Raw genomic sequence first — 18,840 nt, forward strand, 5'->3', positions numbered from 1 at the left:
TAATAATGAGCTTGGTTATAAGTAGTGTTTATAAATTGGACTGAAGAAGAATAAAATCCAAAGAGGACAGTCTACTGCTATTAACACAAATGATTTCCACTCGTGGGTTTGTAAAGTCCTTAGTCCAAATTAACTGAATTTCCTGCTTTGGGGAGAGTAATGTCACAAGAGATGGACAGTTTTCCCTTCTGAGCTCAGGAGTAAAAGGAGAAAGATGGGCATTCAAACTGAAGAAAGATAGACTCATGCCAAAGAAACCTGAAGTTCAAACTGCCTGGGGCACTACGTGGCACAAGAGTTTGAACACGTTATTCAAAGTGCATGGCTAAAGAGCACAGGTTACAGAGGCCAGACAGCTGAGACCCATAAAGGGAGGGCTGTTCCCATGCTGATAAAACTGATCTGTTGGCTTAGACATCTAGGTGGGATGCAGAAGAATTATATTCTGTTTCAGGTTTTATAAAGACAGCCCATGCTCCCTGGACAGATAGTTATCCAACTTCTGCTGTAGCTCCTACGTGAGAAATTGGTGTAATAATCCTCTTGCTCATGGCCATGTGCTGGTAACCAACAGAAAAGATCACTGCCATGGTGCTTGAACTCCACACTCCCTCCACTAAAGGTTCAGAGAAACAAGGATGAATGTGTTTTTCCTGGGGGCTTTGCTTATGAAATGTGTTCTCACTGAATTGAAGTAGAAGTTGATGCATGTTTATTTACCTGATCTAATGTTTACTGAAGTCAGCAGAAATCTTTCACTGGGTGTTTCATGTCTTCCCCTCCCTGTCTTGCTGTGATACTTTATGGTCAGTGGAGCAGCTGAGGAAAAATGCTTGAGATTAGAAGCTCTTAGGATGAGTATTGAGGCAACAGGGGGTCCAGCAAAAATAATCTGAAGGGTGACATAGTTTATATTTTAAAAGTAATTGTAGCCCTACAGAGACAGTGTTAGTGTAAGGACTGTTGCAGCCTTGATGTTTCAAAGGTATATGGCAAATAAGGTTGTTTAACTCAAGGTCTAAATCAAATTTAAATGCATTTATTCTAACATTTATTACACTTATCCCCATAGTCTGAACTTCAGAATGGAATGCCCAATAAGCTGAACACCGACCCAATAAATCTTTGTATTTTATTTTAAACTCAGTGCACAAGGATGTGGGCAATGCTGAAAGAAGCCAGGGAGGTAGTTCCTGAAATTGCAGGATTTTGTTTGGACAGGAATGAGAATTTCAGTTTTCACTTCTCTTGGGGAAAAAAAAATTCTCCTTCACTCCTGTTCTGTGATTCACAAATCCTGACTGATTTACTCATATGTAAGAGCTACATGATGAACTCCAGTTACAACTTTGGCACATTCAGCCTCTTTTCACATCAAATGCTTACTTAGGAAATACCTGCAGGACTATTTGTAGTTACTAGGACACAGTCAGTATGTCCATAGAGTGTTTAAAAGGGGATTTACTATTATTTACTTCCTTTAGCTTTCTGTTCATAGTTTCCAGAGTGATTTTTATGTCTTTAAGAGAAATTAAGTGATGAACCTGGCCTGAGAAGTAGCATTTGGACCTAAAGACCACAATTCCTAAAAGGTCTTCAAGTTCTACATCTGTGGGATTTTTATGAATGAAGTAAGGAGCAGACACAAGAGATCTTCAGGTAAGACACTTTCCACAGCCTCAGCAGGAAGTGAAAATGTCTTGAAAATTCTGCCATTGCTTGAAATTTATTCTTCTGTCCCTTGTGTGTTATCTTTTAGACTGTTTTCTATACCATATTGTTATGCAGTGATAAAGAGTTCAACAAAATGAAAAACTATTTGAATGAAAAATGGGAACAAGACTATGACTTGCCTGGTTTGTACAGATAAGGGAGTATATGAAATATAATGTTACCAGCCTATTCCGTGTTACTTTGGACATTACCACACTTATAGTTTATTAACAGTAGGATTTCTGCTCTGTAGGTTTTGTACCAGCTAAGTTGCTTAGCAACCTTAACTCCAAGATAACTGTGTCTTGCTGCCTGTGATTAAAGAATGATTTTTCCTGTATTCTGTTGATCATATACCTAACTTACATATTTTGTTGTTTGCAAAGTCTTTCCCTCAATTTTCATTCCAAATACAGCCAGGTATATCTATGTTCCTTGAAGCACTTTATCTTTGAAATTCACCACGGTCACCTACTTGAGGGAATGCGAGCAGCACAATGGTATTATGAAAACCCACACTATACAGTAATGCAAAGAACATAAAATGGAGAAGCAGCCCAAAGAACTGCTCCTGATACTGCTGTATAAATCCTGAAAATCTTTTCAGCACAACTGCATCGCTAATAGCTGTGGATAACACTCCAGTTCTGTGGTTTAATTCTCCTCTTAAATAAATAAATAGAAAGCTCTGGGACTTGCCCATATGTGATGCTGTGCTTTGGAACTGGTCCAGAAAAGTGAAATAGTGTACTTTAAATGGTAGCAAATGCCTCTTGATAAAGCTGGGAGCTGGACCAATTACTTTAGGAGTATTACAGAAGTCTACTGGACCTCAACACTAACAGTATCGTGAGCTAGATTCTGAAGGATGGCACACATTAAAATGGATATAAGATGGCATTAATATATTTCAAAATATTATGCTAATTCCTGAACTGCTTATCACCATGGTTACTATGACAAGAAATTAAACAAACAGGAAAAAATTTTAAATTAATCCATCCTGAATAAGATTCCAGTGGAATCTAAACTCTCATTTAAGCATTGGGACCCACAATAAAGAGTGACAGCTCTTTGGATAATAACATAACCCATGCCTGCTGGAAGAGAAGTTTTGTCCTGGAATTTGGGGTGTCTATCATAAATTACTTCCCATGCTGTAGGAAGGGGTGGATTTGCAATGGAGACCTAGATAGGAGCTACTGATGTAAACTGCTCCCAGCAGACTGGAGTTAAATTGGTAACTCTTCATGGTGTAGAGGTTTGTAACTCAAGTACTGGTGTTGGTAGGGATGCAGTGGGAATATCTGGATGTGACAGCACCAGAAGTTACAGCAAAGTATCGTGAGGCTGGCATCTGTCTGGAGCTCCCAAGACATGGCATCAGTGGTAACACTGAGGGGGATGCTGTTTAAATCCGAGTGAGAAAGGAGCACAGCACAGATGCTTCCTCAAGGCAAGAGCCCCCATTCCTAAACTCAGGGTGCAACAAGTCGCAGAGCATCATGTGTGCCAATCCTTTCCTTTTTCCCCAACAGGAAAACTTACATTTCAATCAAACAAAAGAAAAAGAAAAAAAAAAAAAAAAGGAAAAATAGACAATGCATAATGAGCTTACCAAAAGCTTGTGGCGCTACTGGAGTCAAGAGCAAAGCACTGGCTGTCAAAATGGGCAAATCTCTTTGTGCTTAAGTATTCACTTAATGCTGCATTCAACTCTCTTCATCTAAGAGATGTGAACAAGTCCTGTAGTATGGCATTTACCTGCTGCTTTCTAACATATCAAGCTGTTTCTGGTTCTAGCTGTTTATTTCAACAATTAACATTACTTAACTACTACCATTTCTAATTTCAGCAGTTCTGCCCTGAATATTTGGAGTAAGTTTTTAGTTACTGTCCTGGACTGGCTTCTGTTGGGTGTGTGAGGGTGTTACAGGAGCAGGAGGGGATGGTTGCTGTGATAATGATGTTATGTCTGCAGTGAACCTTCTGTAGACCAACAATTGAAAAATCTGAGCATTTCTACAGTGAATTCCTGCTGGGTCAGCCTGGTGTTTCTTGGATATTTTTGTAAAGAGTACTTTAAAGAATAGAGGTGTTGCCTCAATGGAAATAGGAGTTGTCCTATACAAGATATAGTTCCCCTACATGAAGCGTTTGTTTCAAATGTCTCCCTGCCAGGTGGATAAAGACTGAGATGGTGTTTGATGCTTAGTTTAAAGTGGAAACCCTGTTTATTCTATTGTTGCCATAGATGCCCTGGGATCCGAAACAGATGACAAAACTGTTCTTTCCAAGGAAATTCATACAACCAAAGTGCAAAACCTTGGCAAGAGCAATACCAAGGCACAACAGGAATACAGTAACCTCAATTAAAATACCCTCTTGAGTGATGGGTTTATGCCACCTTTACTTCACCAAACAAACATGTTTATACAAGTAAATATTTGGCATCTGGAGATGCCCCTTGACTTGAAATTAGGCATCAATTAAAGCACTTTAGCTTATGCTGAACTAGATATTAGTCTCTGCTAAACAATGCAGTGAGAATATACATGTTGAGGATCTCATCCACTGATAATTATGAATGAAATTAATAGAATCTGGAGTACCTGATTTTGTAGTGACATTCCCCAGGGGAGCTCACAATGGTAATGCTGGCTGGCTCTGGAAATGAAGGGGCATTAAATGATAGTGAGTTGTAATTGGAAGTGAATCTGGTATGAGCCATCAGAAAAGAGCAGCTGGGAAAAGCAGTATTTTTAAGGGAAGACCTTTAACCCATGTACTTAGTGCATATGTAGTCACAAAGGAGTTTCACTCAGACTAAAATTATTCAAAATTACATCTGGTATTCAAGAGAATTAGGCAAATCAAAAAGTTTTCTCTGTGAGAAGTTAAAGTATTTTCTATTTTTGAATTATAGTTAATGTTTTTCCATAGGAAAATATTTTGACCTTGTTAGCATTCAAAGATGAACCTATAACTTTGACAGCTAAATATAGTTTTTGGTGGTAGTGTAAGAACATCTGAATTAAAATAGTCAAAACATATCTCACATTATGCACTCACTCAAAATTCAGGTTTAAAACCTTCTTAGGGATTCATATTTAATATTTAGTTGAACATTGCCAATTATCTTTGGAACCACAGAATAAAACAGAACTTTAGTAATTGTCACAAAAAGTGACATGGAACAGCTTATTGCAATGTGAATGAAGCTCTGAACATAAGTAATTCTTTTAAGGAATAAAAAGGAAGTACATTAAAGGTTCATTATCACTCATTAATATTAGTTACTTCCAACATTGATCAGGAAATGTGATCCTCTAAAGCTACCTCAAAGAGGATGCTGTCATTTGGATAATTACACGTGACCCCAGTTTATGCCAAGATGCATGTAGAAGTAAACTAATTCTTACTGCTATTCAAATGTATATAAGCTTTCCAGCTGAGCAGTGCTAATTAAAGCCTTATACACTTACAAAGAAAATTTAAAATAGTGCTTTTAGCTTGGCTTTTATAAAATCTTTTTCTTTATTTCTTTTCCCAAAGATGTCATGCAGCACCACAGCTGCAGTGGTATCGTGTGCAGCAGCCCAGGAGGTCTGAAGAGTAAACCAGGAGCTGTTGTTGCATTCAGATTTCCTGTGGCTGTTGTTTCGTTGGCATTGATAGACTCTAATTCACAATTGAGGGGTTTAAATTGAATTTCAATGTTTCCTAAGGCATTTAAGAGTAGTTACAGAGTAGTACAGAGCCTGAACACCAGCAGCTACTATCCCACTGTCTGCCAGCTAACTACAACACATTTTTTGGCAACTGTGATCTTTCAAGTTCTGTTTCTCCTCCCACACTCCCAGAGCAGTAGTTTCAACTATTGTGATTATTACTTGGTAACATTAATATTTACATGAGGTTAGGGTTAATAACATTAAGGAATAAAAAAGATAACCCGGAATTTAACTGTCAGGAAAAAAAAAAGTCTGGTTCAGGCTTACGTAAAGCTTCTGGTAAGAGAGAGAGGACTTGTAAAGCCCTTAGGATTTATTAAAGGAGGGGCTGGATTTACACCCGGAGCTGCAGAAACCTGAAGGAGGCCACCAGAGGGCCAGTAAAATACTGTCAGGTCACTGATAGCCCAGATCAGCTCCTTCACCCAGATCAACATCTGTGCCAGTGCCAGGGGAGGGTGGCACAAGGTGAGAATAAGGAACCAGTGATTGTTTTGGTGCCAATGCAATTCCAGCTTAAACTTTGTGTGAAAAGGTAAGACAGTTGTCTTTGGAAATTCTGCTTGAAGATTAAGCTGAAGAGAAAGAAACATGATTTTCCTCCATTCTCTGTAATGTACCAGTAATTCCTCTGGTTGGAAGTGTATTATTCTGAAGCCTGATTTCTGGGTTCAAAGCATGTGCTTTTGGAATTCTCGTTTCTACCAGAGCCATAGAAGTTTCCTCTGAGTAAAAGAGGGACAGAGCATGTAACACGTGTGTGTGTGTGCATCTGTGCATGCCACACAATTGTTCTGCACCTGGTGTAGTCAGTTGGGCTGTTCTGGAGAATAGATGGGGCAATATTCCATCAAAAGGAAAAATACACAGCCTGGAATTGGTGGTTCCAAATGTTTGTCACTGGCTAAAATGAAACATCTCTCTGTTGTTACTATTGGTTAATTAGAGTGCTGCAACAAGTGCTCTCTCTGTAGCAGCCCTGTGCTTTAGGCAGCTGTTCTTTATAGGAAGGTGCCTTAGGTGCTAAAATCTGTCTTACATTCTTAGTAAGCATGCTGGATGCTTATTTTTCTGTAATGAAGATGAGTGAGGGATGCCATCACAAGTTATTTGTTGAATTCTTTAGTAGACTTTATGTTGTGAATGGCTGCTAGAAAAGTACAAATTGCTTCTCCCTCACAAACAACACACTTCCTTCTCAATCTGTCTTTCCTCATCCTCAACCTCTAAATGAGGATTTCACTTATTTTTGTGTGTATTTTTAAGGATTACAAATTAACATTATCTTGCATAATTCTTCCTTTGGTTTTATGTTAAAACCTACAACTCCTTGAAGGAGAAGGTTATATGAAAGATTGGTACCTATAAAATCTGTTAAGTCTTAATGTGTTTTATTTAAGCATGGCTGTTTTTATCTAAGCTGAATTCTAAATGGATGTCACTGGTTTTCAAAAGCTTTATTTCAATGCATAGCTTTATTTATATATATAATACCTTATTTTTGTAGAGTTAACTTGTCATAGTCACACATTGATCTCAGACAAATTAATCAAAGCATTTGTTATTTGAGTAATCTCATTAAGATAACTGCATAAAGTAACATAACCTTTCTTGCAATGATATTGTAAGATGACACATCTTCTTATCACATTTACTGTGAAGTTTTTCCTGTTTGACATTTCCCAGTGGTCACACAGTTCAGACCATGGATCGTGTGGCCCAGGCACTGACCAGTGTTGACCAGATCATGTGTATTTGAAAATAGCAGTGACTGCTGTCAAGGGTGGTCTGCATCTCTTCCTCTTTATATTTTTATCTTCTTTGTTTTGATCTTCACCTTTTCTGTTTCCTGTATTCTATAATTATTTGTTTCTTCCCACCTTGCTTAGGGAGGACACTTCAGCCTGTCCTGGAGACTCAAAGGAAGAGTGACCAAATGGGAATATTCCTGAAAAATTACAGAGGGGGTAAGTACACAGGCAACTTTCTAGCCTCCATCTGCTGAGAAGCTCAGAGATTTCTTGATCTAGACACAGTGCTTGAGTATTTAATAACTATCAGTGGGATTATTTTCTGGGAAGTTGTTCAGTGTCCCCTAGAGCTCCTGCGAGTTTTTGGCACCCACCGCACCTTTTGTCGTGCAGTTCCTTAGCTCTCCTCTCTGCTACATGAAGAAAACTTCCATTTGTTCCCAGTGTAGCTCCTAATAGCTTCATTTGATCACCCACAGGTTTTGTTTTGGAAGAGGCAATGAATACTTGGTCTCTATCCAACTTCTCCATACAACTCATGATTTTGTAGATCTTTGTCATACCCCTTTTTAGTCATCCCTTTTTCAGATTAGAGAAAAATATGTCTTGGACAAGTTCAAGAAAAAACAAAACAGAACCAGGTTTTTTAAGGCTTTCAGGAAACACTACTGCTTAGGTTCTACAGCATCCATTGTGTAGAAGAGTGGGCAGCCTTCTGCTTTGCTCCATGATTAATAGATGGTGGAGCTGTCTGATTTCATGTTTGTTATGTCTTTATCATCACTTGCAAGGTAGCAGTCCCCTTATCATGATGGGGTTTGCTGTGGTCTGCCAGGTTGTTTTGCAGGCAGAAAGAACCACCCCAATAAATTACAGCACCAAGCATAGCTAACAGATGGGGTTTTTTTCTCTATTATCTTACTGAAATAGCTTTAGTAGTAAACAGTTAACAGAAACATTTCTCCATGTCTTTTTAAAAAGGACTTCCAATCACAATGATCCCATCTCCAATCAGACACAGCAATAATAATCAAAAGAATTTACTATCAGTGCACTTCTTGGAAAAATCCAGCAGTCAAATTAAATACAAAATTATTGGTTCTGACTACTTGAGTATCGATTAGATTACATTAAGGGGAAAATATGACTCCAGCTTCTTTTGTAGTAAGAAAATTTGCTTTCTTTACTGAATTTCACCACAGAATTGCAGAGTGGATGAGGTTGGGTGGGATCTCTAGAGATGACCTGCTCAGTGCCCGTGGTCAGGCATGGTCTCCAGAGAGGCTGTGGGGGCTTCAGCCTTGGAGATATTCAAAACCTGATGGGATGGGGTCCTGGGGAACCTGTTATAATGATCACCTTCACATAAATAAGCATTTTCTTATATTTAGTTGGAATTTCCTGTATTTTAAGATGCTTCTTGTCCTGTCTAGATACCACTGAGAAGACAGTGGCAGTTTTCTTTACTGAAGGTCAGATTGAAGTGGAAAAGCCATCGAGTGCTTTGCTCTTTTCTGTGTCCTCTGTCATCAGTTCCCTGTCCTGCTCGGGAGCAGTCCCAAAATTTCCCTAGACTTGCTCTTGCTGCTGATCCACTTGTGGAAAGCCACCTTTTTGCACCTCACATTTTTCAATAATTCATCTGCAGATGAGTTTCAGTTTAAATGTAACAGACGAGTTTAGATATAGATTTAGTTAATTCCAAAACTTCTTGCAAACTAGTCCGGTCGAGTTTTACAGATGCTACTTGTTACTTGTTTTCCTGAGGAAAAAAAAATGTCCTTATTTCTCAGCTTAGCTGGAGCTTATGTAAAACAGGTATCTTACCAGAATTTGCTTGTATATAATATATAATTTGCTAATTATATTTAATTGATTTCTGAGTAATGATAAAAAATATTTGGTTTAGCACTCTAAAAGCTCTAGGTTACGAAATTTCTTTGCCTCACAAGTTCCTCAGACATCTGCAACAGCACTGAAAATCACTACTGACCACGGTATAGATCTAAAGACTGTGTCTTTCACAGTTAAAATGCACCAAACATTTCAGAAATCTCCATTATTTTCTTTCATGACTATTTCTTCATTTCACTCAATGCACACTTCCCCACTGCATCACTTTCTTGGATTGTCAAACAATCTATAATCTGCATTGTACAGAACGGGTTGAAATAATAATAACCTGCTCCCAAACGCAAATCAAGTGAACAATGATGAATTTGGCTCATATTCAATTAGGAGTTTAGGCAAATGCTCAAACATTTTACCCCATGGAAGCATTTGTGAATGTGAATTGAAAATTAACCCCGTATGGGACTAAGATGCTGAACTGGGAAGGCAGGTCATGTGAGCTCCCAGAAATCAAATGTGGCACTTGTATTTATTGGCTCTTTTATTGTCCTCTTCTATGGCAATATTAAGGAAGATTAGACTGGGGATGTGTTGAGCTTGCATGGCCTGGTTTTGATAGTGGGGGCTGCAGGGGTGGCTCTGTGAGGAGCTGCCAGAAGCTTCCACCATGTCTGGTGGCTCCACAAGCCCTGGTGGCTCCACAGACAGAATTGCCACTGGTCAAGGCTGGGCCAGCTAGAAATGGTGATAAAGCCTCTGTGATAACACTTTAGAAGAAAGAATAAAAAGGTTATTGTCCAGTTGTAATTGCCAGAGAAGAGTGGGGTGAGAATATGGGGGAGGAAAACCAAGGTTTTGAGACACATCTGCTGTAGAAAAGCTTTGTAATTCCATTGTCTCACACTGCCAGCATGCTTTACACAGGGCAAGCAGCATGTGGGAAAGCAGATACTTAAAGCCAAGGCTGTTAACTTGCAGTGAGGTGGTGTCTTCCATTCTTAATCTTTGAAATTCCTTCAGTGTGTCCTGGATATGAGAAGAGAAGAAATGATGCAGCATTTCTTTCAAAGCAATCTTTATTTTTGAGCTGTACACACACATTTATGTGTATTTCTAGATATCATTCATCATTCGTACTAGCAATAACTGACATAAAATGTCACTCAGTTCTCTACTTTTATTCTTAATATATAGGATTTAAACAGTCTTGTTATGCTGCTGAGCTGTATTTGCAACATTTGTTACGACTGACATCCCATACATAAAACATCTAAAAATTCAGCTTATCTTCTTTTGAGGTGGCACAAATATATTCACATATTACATGAGCTGAAGGAGTCTGGGCTCCTTAGACTGAAGAAAAGCAGGTTATAATTGGTAGCTAGAAACAGCATGATCATTGAGAAAATATACACTGTATGTATTGACTTTGAAAAAGCAGGATTAATGGCCCATTCACTGTTTAGAATTCATTTCAATAAGTATTTAAAGATTCTGCTTTATTGGCACTAGGCATTCAGTAATAACAGATATCAGAACTCCAGTGTTATCAATGAAATCTCATATTTAATGATATTTAATATTTATCAGATTTTGCAGAAAACAAAAATATATAGTTGTGTAGTAAGCATCTCCCATTTGTTACTATTCATACTTTTGCACCTGTGCTTCTCTATTTTATTTCATTTTATTTCTTCTTAAACTGTCCTCTTTCAAGGAGGCTGCTTTTTTCTCAGCCACAATGCATCTGCTTACACGTGCACCATGGAGATCTCACCCAAGTCAGCATGTTTCTAGAACTTACAAACCTGGGACCAAAACACTTGTCTCAAAAAGTAAGTAAATCTGAGAGACCCTTTCCAAGTATAGTATCTGACAGAGTAACTGAGAGAAAAGTTCACTGAAATCCTTAAAAAACTATTGTTTCATTTAGTGTGTCATGGGCATGACAACCACTTGAGTGGTTTTTTTTTCCTGAGTGTTTGCCTGATTGTGTTTCACATTAGCCTGAGCTGATTTCCCCACATCTGAAAGGCCGTGCCAGGTTTCATTCCCTGTAAGTCAGCGTAGCCTTCACAGACAGCCTGGGGATAAATACAGATCCAGTGAATGGACCTACAGCCCTGTTCCATTGTTGCTGGAATTTGACCTGTAAGAAGGAACCTTGCTTCCATTTTTATCCTGCCAAAGCTGTTTCTTAAGCCAAGGAACTCAAATTCGGATTTTTCCTGAGAAAACAAGCAAACCCCAACAAGACACATACACAATTTCCACCCCTCTCCACCCACCGAAACACTGTCCATGGCTACTGATACAAATCTTGTTCATGCCCCTCATTGTTACTTCCTGTTTGGAGCTATCCTTGATCCACTCTTTCTTCCTGAAGAAAACTCTCATAATCAACTTTTCTATAAGGGGAGAATCGTAAGTCTTTGTAGAAATAGAATTTTAGTGTTCCCATTACTATTTCTTCAGAATCTGGAGCACAGTGCCTGGTGTTCAGGTAGCTCCCATGTTAGTTTTCTCTTTCAGGGTGTTAGTTTTTCAGCTGAAACTTCACATCACTTCTGGAATGACATTTGTGACCACAGATGGAATTCAATCATTATTGAGGGTAATGGGCACTTTTACCTGCAACATCTGTCCTTTGGGACTAAAATCCTTTTCAGGCTTCTCTCTGACCCTGCCCAGATGCAGGAATATGCCAGGAGAATCCAACAAGCCTCTGATATCACATCACTTTTGATGGTTTTATGCAGTTTACTTATATTAAACTAGCATACAAAAAAGTTCCAACATTTGAAACCTGTAGCTGTCATTGCTGAATCACTGCAGTATTTCATTTTGATAGCATGAGGTGAAACTGCCTAAAGAGGGTGATGGCAAATTCAGGGTTGAAAGAAAGGCTGAGGCAGACCTTGTGTGAGGCTGGAAAAAACACACCAAAAAGTCTGCTGGCAGAGTTGTATCAGTAAATGAGTATTTTGGCAAGGATTGGTTCATCAGGCAGTCAGCTGTGCTAGCAAAAGCACTTTGATATCAGATATGTTGTGTCTATGCTGGAAGGAAAGTGGAGAACTAATAAAAAATAAAATTCACTGGTGTTTCTCATTTAGAACTCTTTTTAGACTGGGCTTAAATTGATTTTTCGCTAAATATCTACTTCTAGGATTTCTATTTTCTGGTTTTTCATTTCCCTCTATCCATGATGTGCACTGTGATGATGCCTTAATCTAGATTTTACATCGTCTCTATCAAACTAAGATCAAAAGATCTCATCTTGGTATTATAATATTAATATGCTTGGGTTTTTTCAGCTTGGCAGCCTTGTTCAGAAATGCACATCATTTATATTCAGGTAAGTCTGTATTTGCATGAAGAAGTTCAAGTGCAGCAGCTCTTCTATTTTCCCTGGAATATTTTTCATGCTTGAAACATGTAACCATTCTAGATCACCTTTTCGATAGCTTGTGTAAGTCTATCAAAATCACATTTGCTCTAGGCAATAAACCAGCCTGAAGCTGAAATACTGGCTGTGACCCTTTGGAAAGATGTAAAGAATTTATCACTGAAAGTGTTCTATCCCTTTGGCAGTGTCTCAATTAATTATCCTTGTGCCACTGTAGGTCTGGCAGGTATATTGCCATCAAATGGCCAGGGTGAACTAAAATTCATTCTGTCATTGCATCTTTCACACACAAACTATTCTATAGCTAAGCAGATACTGTTATTATAGAAAGGGGAGAATTGTGCATATTTACTGCAGAGCTCTGCTAGGGCAGGTGTGGCTGTACATTGTTATTCTGTGTTTTAACTTCTCATAGAGGTTGTGATCTGTACCTCCTAACACTATATTAAGTTGTGTGTTTAACCAGACAAACAGAAGTAAAAACCACAGGAAAATGGTTGCTGATCTTGTGATGGTTTCAGGTGAATATTACCTGCTGCAAGTGGAGACAGGGCTTTGTGTAGGGGACTGATAGAGAGTTGTTCTGCCAGCTCCACTTGAGCTAACCTCATTACTTTTGGATTCCTCCCTGAGGCTATTTCTACCCCATTTTGTACAACTAGAGCAACATGATGAGACTGAAGTTTTGCAGACTTGAGTCTATAACATGAAACACTAATTTGTCTTCTTTTTTTTTTTAAGGAGTAGTTGATTTCCCTTGTACAGGAAACTTGTTAAATTGTCCAGTTAGATTGCCAGAAGGGGCAATTTATTAAGGTCAGAGAAGTCATATTCTAAGTGGGTTTTTTGTGGATTTACATCCATTATGATTAAATAATATTTTTTGGCAACATTTCACATTACTTAATTTTTAGGATGATGTTAAGTAGGGGAAATTATCAGCAATTAAGAGGCATGTCAAATCCAGAAATCATCATGAAAACTGTTTTGCTGCCTTACAGAGGCAGTCTAAAACAATAACATTTTAAAAAACCAGAATACATATCCTGTGAACAGAAAACTGTTAATATTTCATGAATCACAGAAGGGCTTCATGATGAATATAGCCTTTTTTAAAATTAATAACAGTGCTATTTACCAGTCCAGAAAAGTTAACCTTGTTTTCAAATGCAACTGAAGCAAGGCCCAAAGAACTACCTCAATTATTTAATACACTGGTTGCAGATGGATTTTATATTGATAAACCTGTTTATTAGCCCACATGCAAAGCATCAGCACAAAATAAATTCAGTCTAAAATATGTGCAAGTCTCCAGCAGAAAAAAATGAACCATAGCAAGCTTATGGAGAGCAGCCTGAGATTCTCTTGTTCACAGACAAGGCTGTCTCTGGTATAGCTTATTTCCAATAAAAACATTCAAATGCAACTGGATTTAGGCATAAAATAAGATTTTATTGAAAAAGTTGCTACTAAAAAAATTGCATCTGGAAGCAAATATTTGATAAGCATTTCTTACATACATCTCAGCTATAGCTTAGCACTCGAAATTGAACTCATTTAATAAGTGCCCTCTTCACAAATCACGTCTATGAAGTATTGATTTGGATACTAAAAATGAGCAGAAGCAAAATTAATGACCACTTCAGAAAATGTGATTGTATTCAAATATTGTGGGGCAACTCTACCTGTATGTGGTGAATTTCCATTTCCCTCTGACTCCTAATTTCAGAACCTGGACTGATTCATCAGTCTTGGAGAGACTTTTCAGGTTCCTGCTTTATCAGCAGCAAGATACAAGACACTGATAGTATATGGTGCTATATATAACAGCAGCTTAATGCTATTTCATCTTTCCAATAATAACAATATATTCCACCACAGTAATGAGGGCACATTGTAAGACTTTATTGAAAATTGCAATTTTTAGCTATCACTTGAGAGAACACTTACTGTAAGAAACAGTCTTCCAGACCCAGGACTTTAAAATGAGCTCTCATTAGCTCTGCCCATTTCTGTGCTCAAGTGAATTTCACTGCCCAGTTTTGTAGTGGTGAACAGCTATCAGAGAGAGGGACAGATAATGAGAGTTTCTTGTGCCTCAGCTAATTGCTAGTAAGCCCATCTGTAGTAAGATGTGTGGCTGGGGGAGGGAGAACAATTTCTGTGGGGTGGCAGCTGTTTACCAAATTAATTTCTGGGTGCTGGGGACAAATGCCAGGCAATGTGTCCCACTGATGGTCCTGCTCCTCCCAAGCACAGCACACGGCTGCTGGACTTTACTGCTGTGTGAGGTGCAGACCTGAGATCTCCAGCAACTTCTGGACACAAGTCATTTGGGAACACGTGGTCTGGGATGGCCAGGGCTGGGCAGCCAAATTGTCAAGGTGGGCAGTTGTAGTCTGAAGTGTTCTTCAGCACTTTCTTCTCTGTGGAAGCTGCCCTCCAGAGACTTGTGTAGGTTGTGTCCCATTTTAGGCATTCACAAGAGCTGTGAGTGTCTCTGAGACATCATCTGCTCTCCCTTGTTCCTGCCTGCTGTGTCCAGGCAGAACAGCTCCCCTCTGAGTGAGGGCTCGACCAGAAGCACAGGTCCCTGCAGTGCTCCCTGGCAGTAACTGGAGTTGTTGTCCTTGCTTTGTGACCTTCCAGTCCTGGCAGGCTCTGCAGGCCATTCACACCAGCATCAGTGGTGCTGTGGTCTCAGCTCCTGGACTCTCAGGGTACACACAGTGACTGACCCTGCCCTGCAGTTATTCCTCAGCAGTGGGAACCGTTCATGCAGATTTTTGCCAAATTTGGCCAAACTCATCACCGTGGTACCCAGCAGGTTCTGAGCTCCTGCTGGCCTGCACAGCACTGCTTTGGGTCACCCCAGAGACCACCCCAGCCTGCCCTGAGCCTCCTACAGCTGCTTCCCGGGTGGGCACTGAATGCTGCAGTTCCCAGTGCTGCTCCATTAGCAGTGAGTGTGTTGGACTGCTGCCTGTCCGTGCCACCTTCAAATAACTGCGTGGAGGCAATTCGGGTGCTAGTAAAATATACTGGTACTTCAGACAATTTCTCAGATTTATTAGAGAAGTAATGTGCAATACATTTTGTGACTGTGTTGGAGGGAGCAAACCTTCCTGATAAATTATACAATTATGCTTTGAAATGCATTTACTTGTTTTGAAACATTATTTCTCTGTGGTTTAAAAAAAAATGTTTTCTGCTTCTGAAAATAAGCAAGCTATTGGTAAGAGGGTTCATTTTGTTATAAAACTGTTTTCTTTCTATCCAAACAGAATGTATGTGAGACAAATAGTCTTAATTTGCTAACTAATTATATAATTCTTTTATTTTTATTTTTATTTTTTTTAGATAATTCTAACACCTTAATAATCTAGTAGGATAGTTAGTAAAATATAAAAGATTAAATTCTAATGAGAACACTACAGACCGCTTCTTGAAAGGACTTTCAGGAAGGGATTGCTAAAAGAAGAAAAGAAAGAATAAATGAATTTTCCAGTTTATAAGAAAAGGCAGCATAGTAGCACCAAGCTCTAGCCACCTACATGAATAACCATAAATGAAGTGGTGTTTTAGGCAGCTAGCTGTCCCTTAAACTGCTATGCATGGGCAGGCAGAAAGTCTTCATTTTCCCTGGAATGGATTATTTGCTATTTATCAGCCACAGTAAATCATTCACTCAGGCTCAAAATAAAAGAAGGGTTTCATGGGGAATTCGATAGGAACAGAACTCATAATACAATTTCTGACCACCTTGAGGGGGAATAAAAACAAACCTGCCTCCTAGAGGTCAAGAAATACTTGTGGACTAGTTAAAAGATCTGCACTGATTTGGGCACATTAGGAAAAGCTGTTAACATACTAGCAACAAAAATACTGTAACAAGGCAAAAAATAGTTAATGGTGATGAGGACTGTAACAAAAAAAAATGAAAGTCAGAATTCGAACATCTTGTAAGAATTGTGATGTAAATCTCCTACTGTTTTTGTCTATCATATAGTATATCACTGATACAGTAACTGCTATTTACAAAGCAATAAATTCCAGTTATGGCAGGACATTTTAATTAACACCATTCAGGCTCAGTATGATTATATGATTATTAATTATTATTAAATTATTTAAAATTTTATCTCCTTTAAAAAAATGAACTCCCAAATTTTGAACGAATTTTTGCCAAGTGATATAATTACTCTGAATACAACACACACAAACTGTTATGATACCCATGTGATTAAAGGTAAAGCAGTTATTTTTACAACATTTCTGTCCTCCCTTCACACCAAACAAATAATTTAGAACAATTTAATTGAGAGAAAAGTAGTGAAGTGGGTATGGTGTATATTGCATTAAGATAGAAAAAAAAGAAAAGAAAAATGTAGATATGCTTGTGCAGTGCTGGAAGCATTGCAAGAAAAGGAGCAGGAGCATGTGTTGCATTTACAGGGGATAAAAATACACTGTGCTACTAATGGAAAGATGAGCAATGAACAACACGAAATGTTAGGCAAAGCAAACAAAATGCAAGAGAAGACAAAAAAAAATAAAATTAGAGAGAAAAATTACCTGCCAAGTAAGCAAGCCCTTGCTTCAGCAGCCACCCTCCAGCCCAGCTCTTTCTTTTGGGTTAGGCTGTAGAGTATGAAGTTCTTGGCCCAAAAGCCACGCTCTCCAGCAGAGCTCTGGGGGTACAGCAGGATCAATGTAGTGCTAGAAAAGTACAGAGTGTGGGGAGACACTCACTCAGCCCTGTGTATTGTGGTACAGCAGTCACTTGAAGTGGAATTCCTTGGACTGTTCCTTCAAAGCTGGAGTCTAGATAAAAATGAAAAGAGGGTGGTGGTAAACTTCAGCCAAGGCTGGGACAGGTTGTCTGGAGAGGCTGTGAATCCACTTCCCCAGGAGGTGTTCAGCACCTGACCTGTCAAATCTCTGAGCACCCTGGTGCAACCTGGCTTTGGACTAAGATCTTCCAACCCTGGTGCAACCTTGCTTTGGACTAAGATCTTCCAACCCTGGTGCAACCTGGCTTTGGACTAAGATCTTCCAACCCTGGTGCAACCTGGCTTTGGACTAAAATCTTCCAACCCTGGTGCAACCTTGCTTTGGACTAAGATCTTCCAACCCTGGTGCAACCTGGCTTTGGACTAAGATCTTCCAACCCTGGTGCAACCTTGCTTTGGACTAAGATCTTCCAACCCTGGTGCAACCTTGCTTTGGACTAAGATCTTCCAACCCTGGTGCAACCTGGCTTTGGACTAAGATCTTCCAACCCTGGTGCAACCTTGCTTTGGACTAAGATCTTCCAACCCTGGTGCAACCTGGCTTTGGACTAAGATCTTCCAACCCTGGTGCAACCTTGCTTTGGACTAAGATCTTCCAACCCTGGTGCAACCTTGCTTTGGACTAAGATCTTCCAACCCTGGTGCAACCTTGCTTTGGACTAAGATCTTCCAACCCTGGTGCAACCTGGCTTTGGACTAAGATCTTCCAACCCTGGTGCAACCTGGCTTTGGACTAAGATCTTCCAACCCTGGTGCAACCTGGCTTTGGACTAAGATCTTCCAACCCTGGTGCAACCTTGCCTTGGACTAAAATCTTCCAACCCTGGTGCAACCCGGCTTTGGACTAAGATCTTCCAGCCACCGTGCCTCCATGATTCCTTCATTTTGTACATACTGGGATTCTGATTGTATCACACTCAGAATCTCACCAATGTTCACTGGCACCCATACTCTGATAATCAAAATGTGCCTTGATATTTGCTTCCAGGCTGTGCACTGAAAGGTGTGTAGGAATGGATGGACTGAACAAGAAAATCAATCAGAAATGGTGAGAATATCAAGCCATGAATAGATGGCATCATCATTTGGAGGGAATAAAGCTAAACCAAACAAAATAACCAAGCAAAGGAGAGAGATGGAAAAGCAGACTTGGAAAATTAATTCAGTTATTTCTTGTTGTATACAAAACAAACATATATTTGTGGTAGTATAATTCCAGTGATTTTGATGATGCACATTATCAGTTGAAACAAAAATAGTAAGAAGTATAACATCTACATTCAGAATAGCCTCACTTTTTATCAACTGTTTTGTACCAGCTTTAAACTGTATGTAATTTTAAAAATTTGAGGTATTTTTTCAATTCTTACATGTTTTATCTGTTCTGTCTGCTCATTCTTTCAGCTCTCAACCACCTCTTAGCTTTTTTGGGGTTTTTTTCTGTCTGGCAACAAAGTTGTTATAAAAGACAAAGCAGATAAAATAGCAGAACAGTGACAGTGGATGTCCCCTCTGGTGAGATCTAGATTTCTTCAGTGGAGAATGTGTGACATTCTTTCATTTCTGACACTTGAAAGCTTTCTTTAGTA

Source organism: Prinia subflava, chromosome 2, assembly GCF_021018805.1.
Source record: "Prinia subflava isolate CZ2003 ecotype Zambia chromosome 2, Cam_Psub_1.2, whole genome shotgun sequence".
In the NCBI taxonomy this organism is placed as follows: Eukaryota; Metazoa; Chordata; class Aves; order Passeriformes; family Cisticolidae; genus Prinia; species Prinia subflava.